Genomic DNA, 10,529 nt, shown 5'->3' with positions numbered 1-10,529 from the left:
ACTTCCGGTAGAATGCCTGTGCCGAGTGACGAACCGCAGCTGTGACAAATAAGCGGCTTTGCTTTTACGGATGCTTTACGGTTCGTCGGTCGTGGTGTTGTCTTTTCCGGGCGGTCGCGAGGGGGTTAATTAATTGCACAGAATTGTGAACTTTATTCACTATCTGGGTGTTCGTGCATCGCTCCACAGGTGTAAGCTGCTACTAGGCTAATCAGCACAGAAGCCAAGTGAAAATGCATTACGTAAATTTGTGCGCTGTTATCGTGGTGAGTAATAGCAAGCTACGTGGGAGTTCGTGCGGGCCATTGAAGCCTGCCGCCGTTTTATTTCCAGAGTGTGTTGTGGGTACTTGACTTCGGTGAAGTCATGACAAGCAGGAATTTATCCTTAAGATGGTGATAGCAGGCTCCGTGGAGCAGACCCTGCGACTCAGCCACTGCTAACTATGATGAGTTGATTAACCCGCCCAGGTAGCGACATGACTGGGGTAGACCTATTTGTAGACCTGCCTTGGGATTATGTATTCTAGGGAGGTAGATACTTACCATGCATCTCTGAACTTTGATGCATCACTTGCTGCCTTGTTTGCCACCTTGCAGACATGCACTTATTACTAAGAGCTTGAAAACATCCCATGAGCCATTTAACTTGGAACCTTATGTCATCCTGGATCCATCCTTGTAATTGGCACACATGGGTGTAAATTGTGGTAAACACGCTCAAATGTATGCATGATATACCTATGAATCACAAGATAGCCGGTCACAGATAAAGTATGATAGTGTACGATGTGCCTTTTGTTGTTGTCTGCTGTAACTCAATATATGATCTCGTTTTTATTCCTGTCAGATATCTGTAAAGTGAAAAAAGATATATCACCTGACTACCAGTCTTCAATTATGTGACTTAAACCACAACCCATAGATTTGGATACTATTTTGTCCAACTTGTATCTGGTGCTTCTTCTTCTAAAGCTTGAGAACATTGGATAGGACACTGTGGTAGATGCACCAAGGTAGTCTAACAATGGTAATATCAAGTTCCATTTTCTTTATATTGAGTTATGATAATTGTAACAATTGTTTTTGCCATGTTCTCAAAACCTTAAACCTCCTACACAAACAAATGTAAATTTGAGGAAGGTATAGGGTAATAACCCACATAATTTATCAGAAAGCATGATATGGTCTCAACAACACATCACTGACCTGACCAAATAGTAATTCTACCCTTCTCTGTTCATAGAAAGTTTCCACCTTTTACCCATGGCCAGCAACATTATTGTCCAGTGTCACATCTTTCCAGTTCCACACTTCCTGCATTGCCTCTCAGTCTGGAACAGGTTGCTGCCTAACATTTGCACAGAGTGCAACATGTGATCTTTGGGCTAGGGTCATCTCAGGGATTTGTGTTTGTGATTGTTTTAACTGACATGCAGGTGCCTGAGTTGGTGGGATGTGTGTGACTATGTCACGCACCCTGACAACATCCACACGTGCAGGGTGCCTAGAGATCTCAGGGCTCCTAAGGCCATGCACCTGTTACATATGTGCTGCTGTCTCATAGGGCACTACTCTGATGATGTCAGTAGGCATGCTGAAGCTGCCAGCTTCTTTTTGCCTCTTTGTGTCCTGCCATATGTTTTATTACTGACAATTTCATGAAATCCCACAATTTCATGGCAGTTAAATATCATTGCTTATGCTGTTATTGTTTACAGCAATTACTGGCTGTTCTACAGCCAATACATGGAAGCTCTTTGCAGCTGACAGAAGACAACTTTGACAAAGTGATAGGTAAGAAATTTATATTTGAAGCAGTGTGTTGTGAAATGAGTTGTGAAGCAAAACTATCGTGGTGTGATACGCGTAAGCAAAGTGATGTAATGGTACTGAGTATGTTTAGGCATACAAAGGACTACTTTAAAACATAGTCACGGTGTAGACCAAAGCTGACCATGTTGTAGCCAATTTAGCTTCAATCTGCAGTGTGACCAAGTCAGATTTTGTATGTGATAAACTTTTGTGATATGAGAAGTCCAGTAATGGGATTAAGGTACATGAACAATCATTAATTATGAAACATTGTATCCAACAGCTTCAACTGAGCTGGTGCTGGTAAACTTCTATGCCGACTGGTGCCGCTTTAGCAACATGCTGGAACCGATTTGGGATGAAGGTGCAGATCTGGTGTCCAAGAAACTGGACAAGAATCGAGTCATAATGGCGAAGGTGGACTGTGATAAAGAAGGTAGGTGTGCAATGCTTCTGAATGGAAGACATTATTTAGTCCCACCAGACTGTGGCATGCCTTTTCCGATGGTTTCGATGTTCCTCTTTCGGTGGCCGATGACCTTGGCGATGACGATTTCGACTAAGTCTAATAGCTGGAGTGGGAAAAAATGAATGGCATGCTGGTTTGCCACCCATAACCAAACTATGTTTTACCTCATCCCATAAGGCTGGCCTGGTAAGCCAACCTGAGCGAGTGCAAGTAAATTTTGTCCAGGTATGTGCAGTATGGTAATACATTTGTAACAGGGCCAGGTCAGGTCAAACCACACGATGATGTGCGTCCAAAGTGTGCGGTGGTCAGTTCGGGTCGGTACGTTGCCAGCACGAAAAACCAACGCAGGCAGCGGTCGACGTGCGTTGCAGTGACCGTAGTCAGCCCTGCTTAACCAGCATCCAAACCTCGCCCGCCTCCGGCTGGCGCCACAGAACCTGTCTGGCGTCACTCCAGTTACGGGCGCCGTTTGACCGCGCTGCCACGGTACCCGAAAGCCCAAGTGATCGGTGTGCGTGTTGTGGTGTTGTTTTCATGGTCGCAAGCCTCGGGAGTACGGTGCGAGGGTCTGTGGTCCGCCCTCGTAAAGGGAGTGTTCCACATTTGTATGAGGTTTTGAACTGAAATAGTGATCTTGAAGATCATTTGGTGCATTTCACAGCCCTGCTGTCCTCAAGACCCAAGGCCCTTTCATGTTAAGAGATTATGATGTTCTGTCCTGGTATCGGTGAGATCCATGGGTTTTCCATGGATTGCTATATCCTTTTCCCTCGGATTGAGTTGCATTTTTCCTGTTCTTGCAACAACTCCGTCATCCCAGTGATAGGGGTAGTGGTCAGAGCGCCGGCCCGGGCGATCAGTGAGCGTCGTACTCAGTGGGGTCGAGGGTCACCAGTGGGTGGGTCTGACTCCCACTTCACCAGTGAGTGGATCTGGCTCCCACCTCATCGGTGAGTGGGTCTGACTCCCACCTCGCCATTGAGTGGGTCTGACTCCCACCTTGCCAGTGGGTGGGTCTGACTCCTACTTCACCAGTGAATGGATCTGGCTCCCACCTCATCGGTGAGTGGATCTGACTCCCACCTTGCCAGTGGGTGGGTCTGGCTCCCACCTCACCAAGGAGAGGTCGGACTCCCACCTAAGGCGTTGTATTTCCTCGACGAAGAGGAGAAAGCTTTTTACCGACCGCCAATGTCGTGGCCTTACGTGACACGTTAGAAATTCACTTTGCTAAGTATTTGAATAATAAGGCCTAAATATCTTATAGTCTCGACTCACACACTTCGGTGGCGCGGTCAGTGCCCTCGCAACACATGAGCCCCCCCCCCCCCCCCCGTCCTTAGTATGGGGCCTAGTCCGAAACGGCATCCGTGCAAACAATGAATGCGAATGAAGTTCAGGACATTTAGATATAACTTAACAGTTGAAAGCCAGGAGAAAGTCTCTTTGCCACAGTCACGGACAAGTCACGGTTTGCATCGGAGATCTATCGGAGATTAACGTCAGACGTGTTCGAAACGTATGATCTGCTCAGGACCACTTCTTTTTTTTCTTTTTTTTGCTGGATTCTAAGAAAGAGGACAAGGCAGTGGAAAATCACCATAAGAACTGCATCGCACAGTGCAAAGCTGATGAAATGTATCGGACGTATGCACGTGCACTCTTAATGTGGAAGATCGCTCGTAATAATTATTTTGCATATTCGTTCTTTTACATTTCCGGTTTCGTGGAACCTAGGAGTAGCGCGAAGAGGTTTGCACGCTTATTGCCAATATCCTTGCCAATGAGTTTAAAAGAAGAATCGCCTTGCATTTTTGTAATATTTGGTCCATAGATTTTGATTGCATGCATATCTGGGATCAGAGTTTACGATATGCAGTGCTCGTCGCGGAGTCCTTATACAACCATCTGGTAATAGATGTACGGCCCTTGGTGGGTTTTTGCAGTGAAAGCTTGCGCTAATCACCTGAGGTACTGGTATGGCCATCTGTTTCCAAACGTGGCGCTATGAAGCCGCTACTGCGTCCCAAATATCAAATATGTGGGATGCATTGACCTGAGTACAAATATCGTCATAACTGACTGGCCTGCTGCGTTGACCACACGTACGAGAATAAGCCACAACACTGTACCCGTACTGCTTGAGACTGCTGACTCATAGTCCGCAGCTGCGACTTTCAGTCAGAGGGGTGGACTCGCAGTCCACAGCGGCCAAGCCCGATGATAAAACCCCGTGTGTGCCACCCCAAATAGAAACCGCGGTGAATTGTCGGCCGTGGCGCGGCGTGGCGCAGCCTTTCACCGGCGTCCGCTGCGGGGCCAGATCCGTCCGCGGTCGGCGGTCGTGACGGGGTTTGGCGCGGCCGCCGGCGCGCGGTACGTCCGCCGCCGTTGCCGCCGGCCGGCGTCGCGCCGGACCGGACGCCGCGCGACCGGCATAACCGCTCTCGCCGCCGTGGCGGCGGTCATGACCGGCTGACCCTCTGCTCTCGCCGGCTCGACGGCGGAGACGGAGCCGCCGGCGGGGGGAGCTGCCCAGCGGAGGCGTGAGAGATGGCGTGGAGGAGGTGTGAACGGGGTAATGCCGTTCGCTGTGGCGCACGCGGCCCGCCGCTCGCGGGGTCCGCCGCCTTGGTAGCGTTCCGTGTCGGTCGGCGATCCCTGCCGGGCCGGCGGTGTGACCCGCTGCCTGCGGCCGGCGCGCGCAGGTCGGGCCGCACCGGTACGCCGCCTGGCCGGCGGACGACGCCGGACGGACCGGTCTGGTCCGGGCTGTCTCTCGCCAATCTGGCCCGGGCCGCCTCTCTCGCGGCAGGATCGGTCGCCCGGTCCGACCGGTTCGGCCGGTCCCCTCCCCCCCCCCCCCTCTCCCGCCGGAGTCAGCGCCTCTGAGCTGCTGCGGCCGGGAGGGGGGAGGGGGTCTCCCTCCCCATTAGGACGGTGGTCTCGGTTAACTGGGGAGGGAACGAGAAACGCTTGGTTTATGCGGTAATCATTAGGTGTAGGTCACTTGCTAGCCTTGAAAACCTGGTCCGTTCCGTAGTATGCTCATGATGGCTAATCAAAACATGCCGTTGCGTCATTTTACATTTATCCACGGCTACTCGGTTCTTTTTATCTTACTTCAGCATTAGTCTGTACAATGGCATGGATTGGCGGGAGGAGGCAAGGACACACCGAATGTCCGAGAAGCAATAATGTGACGTTCGCATCAAGACCAGCAGCCGCCGGCGTAAAGTGGCGTAACGGCGCCCGTGTTACAAAGTTGAGCAATAGCAGCTTAGTAACTGCCGCCGTTTCGACCCTGCGTGAGTTCACGCCGGAATAGTCTGTCGCAACCGTGCGTGCGGATGTGGGGAAAACGTACCCGCTGGCGCGATGACGCACGACCTTTCCGTTGGGACGTGGTGTGACCGAGGTGGAGTGAGGTCACATGTCACGTAGCTAGAGAATGTTTCGTTGTCGCGTTTCGTTCACCGCATGTTTGACCGTCCGCTACCTTGGCTATTTTGCTTTGATGCCTTTGCAGTTACGTGCAGAAAAAGTATTCTGCGTTATTACTGTCGCGTCGGTTCTAGTTCTTTGAGAGGTTCATGTTTTTATTTTTGTAATTATTGTGCACGTACGACTAGGGTTGATCGGAGATGGACAGAACCGGTATAACAAGACAGAGTGCTGTGCTGGACACGTGGCCGTCCTCCCCCTTTTCACTTGCCGTGTGTCTGCCTTCCTTGAATCCTGCGGAAAAGCGACACGACAAGTTTCTGGACTGGTTTTCTCCGTGCTGTGTTAGTTCATAATTTTCTACGCTATTCGTTCGGTGCGACAATCAACTGCACGCTGCCTGTCGGAAGTCATCCGTTCGTAACTATGGACAAACCCATTTCCACGTCAAGTGACTGCTTCAAAGCCCCTGCAACACTTCAGACTGTAACGCCCGTCAAGTTGGCTTCCGGTCCGTTTGGCACGCCGGAATGGCCTAGTGTCGGCAGTATGTGAACATGACTTTGCGACCCAGCCGTCTCCTTCACACTGCCTTTGTACACATCGTCCGCGCTCGAAACTCCTGCGTCCCAATTAAAGCAATGTCACGTCGTAACCGTGATTCGAGGCAGCGTTACGACCCGATGTGTCGATGCTCGTGTTGTTACGTGACATACGTAATGACATCCAGTGTGGCCCACGTGACCAGGCCTTGACTTCCGCCTCCCTTCGGCAGAAAAGATTGCGAGTCGGTTCCACATCAGCAAGTACCCGACGCTGAAACTGATACGCAACGGCCATACGGCCAAGAAGGAGTACCGCGGACAGCGCAGCGCCGAGTCGTTCCTCAAGTTCCTCGAGGAGGAGGTTCGCGACCCGGTCAAGGTCATCAACTCCACCGACGACCTGACCGAGGTAGGCGCAGCGCCCTGGGCGCCCCAGCGCCCCAGCGCCGCAGCGGCGCGCCGGTGGCGTTCGTGTGTCAGGTGGCGTAGCTTTCTGTGTCAGCGATGGGCGAAGTGAGCGAGCTATTTCTGGGCATCATCAATGCTGTGTGGCGTACAGATCTCTGGCGGCTTTGCTATGTCATTACCAGCAGACTGCAGTGCAGCTTGCTGCATTGGTTTTGCGGTATGTACGACTCATTGCAGTATATGAACCCCTGCCAGGGAGTGTTTCAATGTCGTAGGAGGTGATCTGTTAATTGCGTTCGTTTGCTGCAAAACGTGCAAATGTATTGCAATATGAATAGTGCGTAGGGTTGTTGCATGACAAGAGGTCTTCCTGGTGTCGGCTAGAATAACGAAACTAAAGAAGTCCCCCTATTGTGTTCTGTTTTGTTGTGCTCAATCTTTTTGTTCTTTTCCAGGAAAAGAAGGGGCAAGTAATTGGGTACTTCAGCAGCCAAGATACCAGCACGTACCAGTCGTTTATGAAAATGGCCATGGCCTTGAAAGACGAATGCGTTATGATCGCCGGCTTCGGGTATGTGGTCCGAAATGCATCTTTTTCACAATCTGGGCTTCATGTTTTATGCAGACGTGTTAAAGGGCAGTGCCCTTCCGGCAGGACTTGTTGCTATGGTGACTCCGGAACAAGGCTTTTACCAGTATGTTGCAGTGTTGTCAGGTGCAAGCGAGTATCAGCTCTTAATAATGAAAGACAGCGACAGCTGGCGCTCAAGATCTGGCCAGCTGATACTGTTTGTCCCACTGCTTATTATAAAGTTTGTTTTGCAGTTAGTGTTTCATGATTGGTTCAGTAACATTTTACCCACAGCCACAAAACTGCCGGCATGACAGCCCCCTCCCCGCCTTCCACGTATGTTGGTCTGCGATGCTCAGCCCGCGCGTCTAGCACCGCTAGAGGCACGCTCGGAAGACGTGCCGCAGTCGCGACGGTGCGCGACTGACGTGGCGCGCGCAGTGCCGTGCGGCGTGTGACGGGGCGTGACGCGCGCCCCTAGGGAGCCGTTCCGGCCGTTCATTGCCCGGCGGCCAGGACCTGGTGATAGTGCGCAAGCCGAGCTCCACCGACGACATCGCCATGCCCCAGATCGACATCACGGACACGGAGCGGCTGACCGACTGGGCGCGCCGCACCTGCGTGGCCGCTGGTGGGTGGCGCGCGCCGCGCCGCGCCGTGCCGGCCCCCGCGCGCCGCGCGGGCCGGCGCGAGGGATGTCCGGACCGGGACGCGGTGGTTGTGCTCGAGCGGTGGCCTTGAGGCGGTGAATGTCACGGGTGGCGGGGAGACGGCGGGATGGGGAGAGAGCGCTCGCCGCCCCATTCGGGAGAGTGGTCACTTGGCGGATGGCTTGAGCGCGTGGCATGCGGCGTACTGAGAACTGGCGTGACCTTGCGCATTTAGGGATCATTTCACGCCAGGTCTGTGGTTGTAAATTGCACATAATGTACGGCGTAGTAAAACGACGTAAATGCGTCATTTATGCCGTGAAACCGTATACGCCTGAAATTACAGCACAAACGTGTTTAAATGACGACGCAATTCAGCGGCCTATCATGTTTACCGATCTGACGAGTGAATCCGATGGCCGGGCTGTGTTATGGATCGGCTGGTGGCGCGGTTGGCTGTAGGACTGGCGCACGCAAAACACGCCGAGCCTGACTGGTCCCGTCGACCGACGTCCGTCCGCCAGGTGCGGGAGATCACCTTCGAGAACGCGGAGGAGCTGACCGAGGAGGGGCTGCCCTTCCTCATTCTCTTCCACATGCCGGACGACACGGAGACGCCCAAGCGGTTCCTGCACATGGTCGAGGATGAGCTGTACACCGAGAAAGGTGAGCGTGCCGCCGCCGCCGCCTTGCGGCGGTTCGGGCATGTTGCGAGACAGGCTGGCGTGGGTCCGCGCTGACCCGACCCAGCCCCTGCCCCTCAGAGGGGCTGCCCCTGCGCCAGTCCTGCGGTGGCCGCTGCTCCGCCGTGGCCCGACCCCCGTCTCTCCGGTGTCCAGCAGCGACGGCTAATCGGTGTCACGGGACCTGCCGTCTGTGAGAGGAAGGCTCGTGTGTCGGTCACACGCTCAGAGAGGAACCCGTGCATTCGACTGACCTGCCCCGACTCTCGTACCTCGCAGAGGGGATCCAGTTTTTGACGGCGGACGGCTTGACGTTCGCCCACCCGCTGCAGCACCTCGGCAAGTCCAAGGCGGACCTGCCGCTAATAGCCATCGACAGCTTCCGGCATATGTATGTCTTCCCCGATATCAAGGTGAGCCGACTGTAGCGCTGCTGGCGGCGGACGCGGCGGACTGGCGGCCGGTGGACTCTCATGGCTGAGGGGGGGTGTCCGGCGACGCGGGTACTCGGGAGTGTCGTGCTTTGCGATTTTATGGTTTACGGCACTAGTGATAGATAGCCTGATGTGGTGGGCCAAGTACTGAGAGAGTCTTGTAAACCTTGTGGGACTTGGCAAGCCTTGTTTGATGTGAACTCGTTTGTCATTATTCTGTTGTGTCCCTATTCCGCTTTTTGGCGTCCACATTACGGTCCGAACTTGTCTTGCGGTCCGACTTGTCTTGTGGACAGAACATCACGATGTTTTAGAAGTGTCAAACCTCAGCGCAGTGCGTCTTGATGTTGGTTGGGATCCAGCTGACCAGATACCGACTGATAACATTGGACGGTAATTTGTCTGGGCGCAAAATGACCCCAGAAGTCGGCGCGCCCTAGAACCCCGATCATCGTCATCATCGCAGTAGTTTGTCGGAATTGTTTCAACCAAAGGCTCTAAAGTATGGAATGGGTATCACCAGTGGAGCCAACGCCATGTAGTATGGAAATTGAGTGAGCCAACATCATATGTGCAGCATTTCCGAATACTACCAATGCATTACACGCTAGTGTATTGGCACAAAGCCCATGCAAAATGTGAGCGTTCATACGTGGATACTAAATGCGAAGAACCGCGTGCGGTGGTCGGTGGATGAAATCGCTGCCTCGATGTAAACGCTCTAACTAAGCTCACCACTTGCGCTACGGCCTTCAGTTACAGTGACGCTGGGGTTGACGTCAGTAAAACCACGCTCGCGTAATCCCCCCCCCCCCCCCCCATAGCGATCGCTTTCGAATCTTCTGTTAGCCGTTCTTTTCCGCCGATAACGGCGAGAGACGCCCCGCACCCGCCGCCCCATGTCGTAGTGGGGCCTCCCCCTCCCAGCGGGGCCTCGTTCTCCCAGCGGGGCCCCGCGCTCCCAGTGGGCATCTCTCCCAGCAAGGCTTCCTCTCCCAACAGGTCTTCTCCTCCCAACAGGCTCCCTACCAGCGGGATTTCCCCTTCCCAACGGGACCTCCCCTCTAGTGGAACTTCCCCTCCCAGCGGGGTTTCGCCTTCCCAGCGGGACCTCCCCTCACCGGCCGCCGGCCGCCGGCAGGACATGGAGACGCCCGGCAAGCTGCAGACTTCATCGCCGACCTGCACTCGGGCAAACTACATCGCGAGTTCCATTACGGCGTGCAGGAGCCGGCGGCGCCGGCGGCGGCGGCACCGGCGCCGGCGCCGACGCGCGGCCAGAAGCCGGCGCCGCCGCCCACCTCGCCGCCCGAGTCCGTCTTCAAGAAGCTGGGCCCGTCCGGAAACCGATACAGCCTGCTCAAGGACGAGCTATGATGCCGCGCCGCCGGCGCTAGGCAGCTGCGTGGGTCGCCACCGCCGCGGCCGGGCGGCTGGCGCGTGGAGGGGGGTGCGTGGTGATGCCGGGGGCTGTGAGCGGGGTGGTGCAGAAGAAGCGGCCGGGACGC

General features: G+C 54.1%; 1 pseudogene; it reads left to right on the top strand.

Annotated features, from left to right (window-relative positions):
- The first annotated feature begins 45 nt into the window (after nt 1-45).
- Nucleotides 46-10,408, top strand: LOC119098153 (endoplasmic reticulum resident protein 44-like; annotated as a pseudogene).
- Nucleotides 10,409-10,529: the final 121 nt, after the last annotated feature.

The sequence above is a fragment of the Pollicipes pollicipes genome, unplaced genomic scaffold (assembly GCF_011947565.3).
Source record: "Pollicipes pollicipes isolate AB1234 unplaced genomic scaffold, Ppol_2.1 Scaffold_4740;HRSCAF=5597_pilon_pilon_pilon, whole genome shotgun sequence".
Taxonomy (NCBI): domain Eukaryota; kingdom Metazoa; phylum Arthropoda; class Thecostraca; order Pollicipedomorpha; family Pollicipedidae; genus Pollicipes; species Pollicipes pollicipes.
This window is presented reverse-complemented; position numbering and strand designations above follow the sequence as displayed.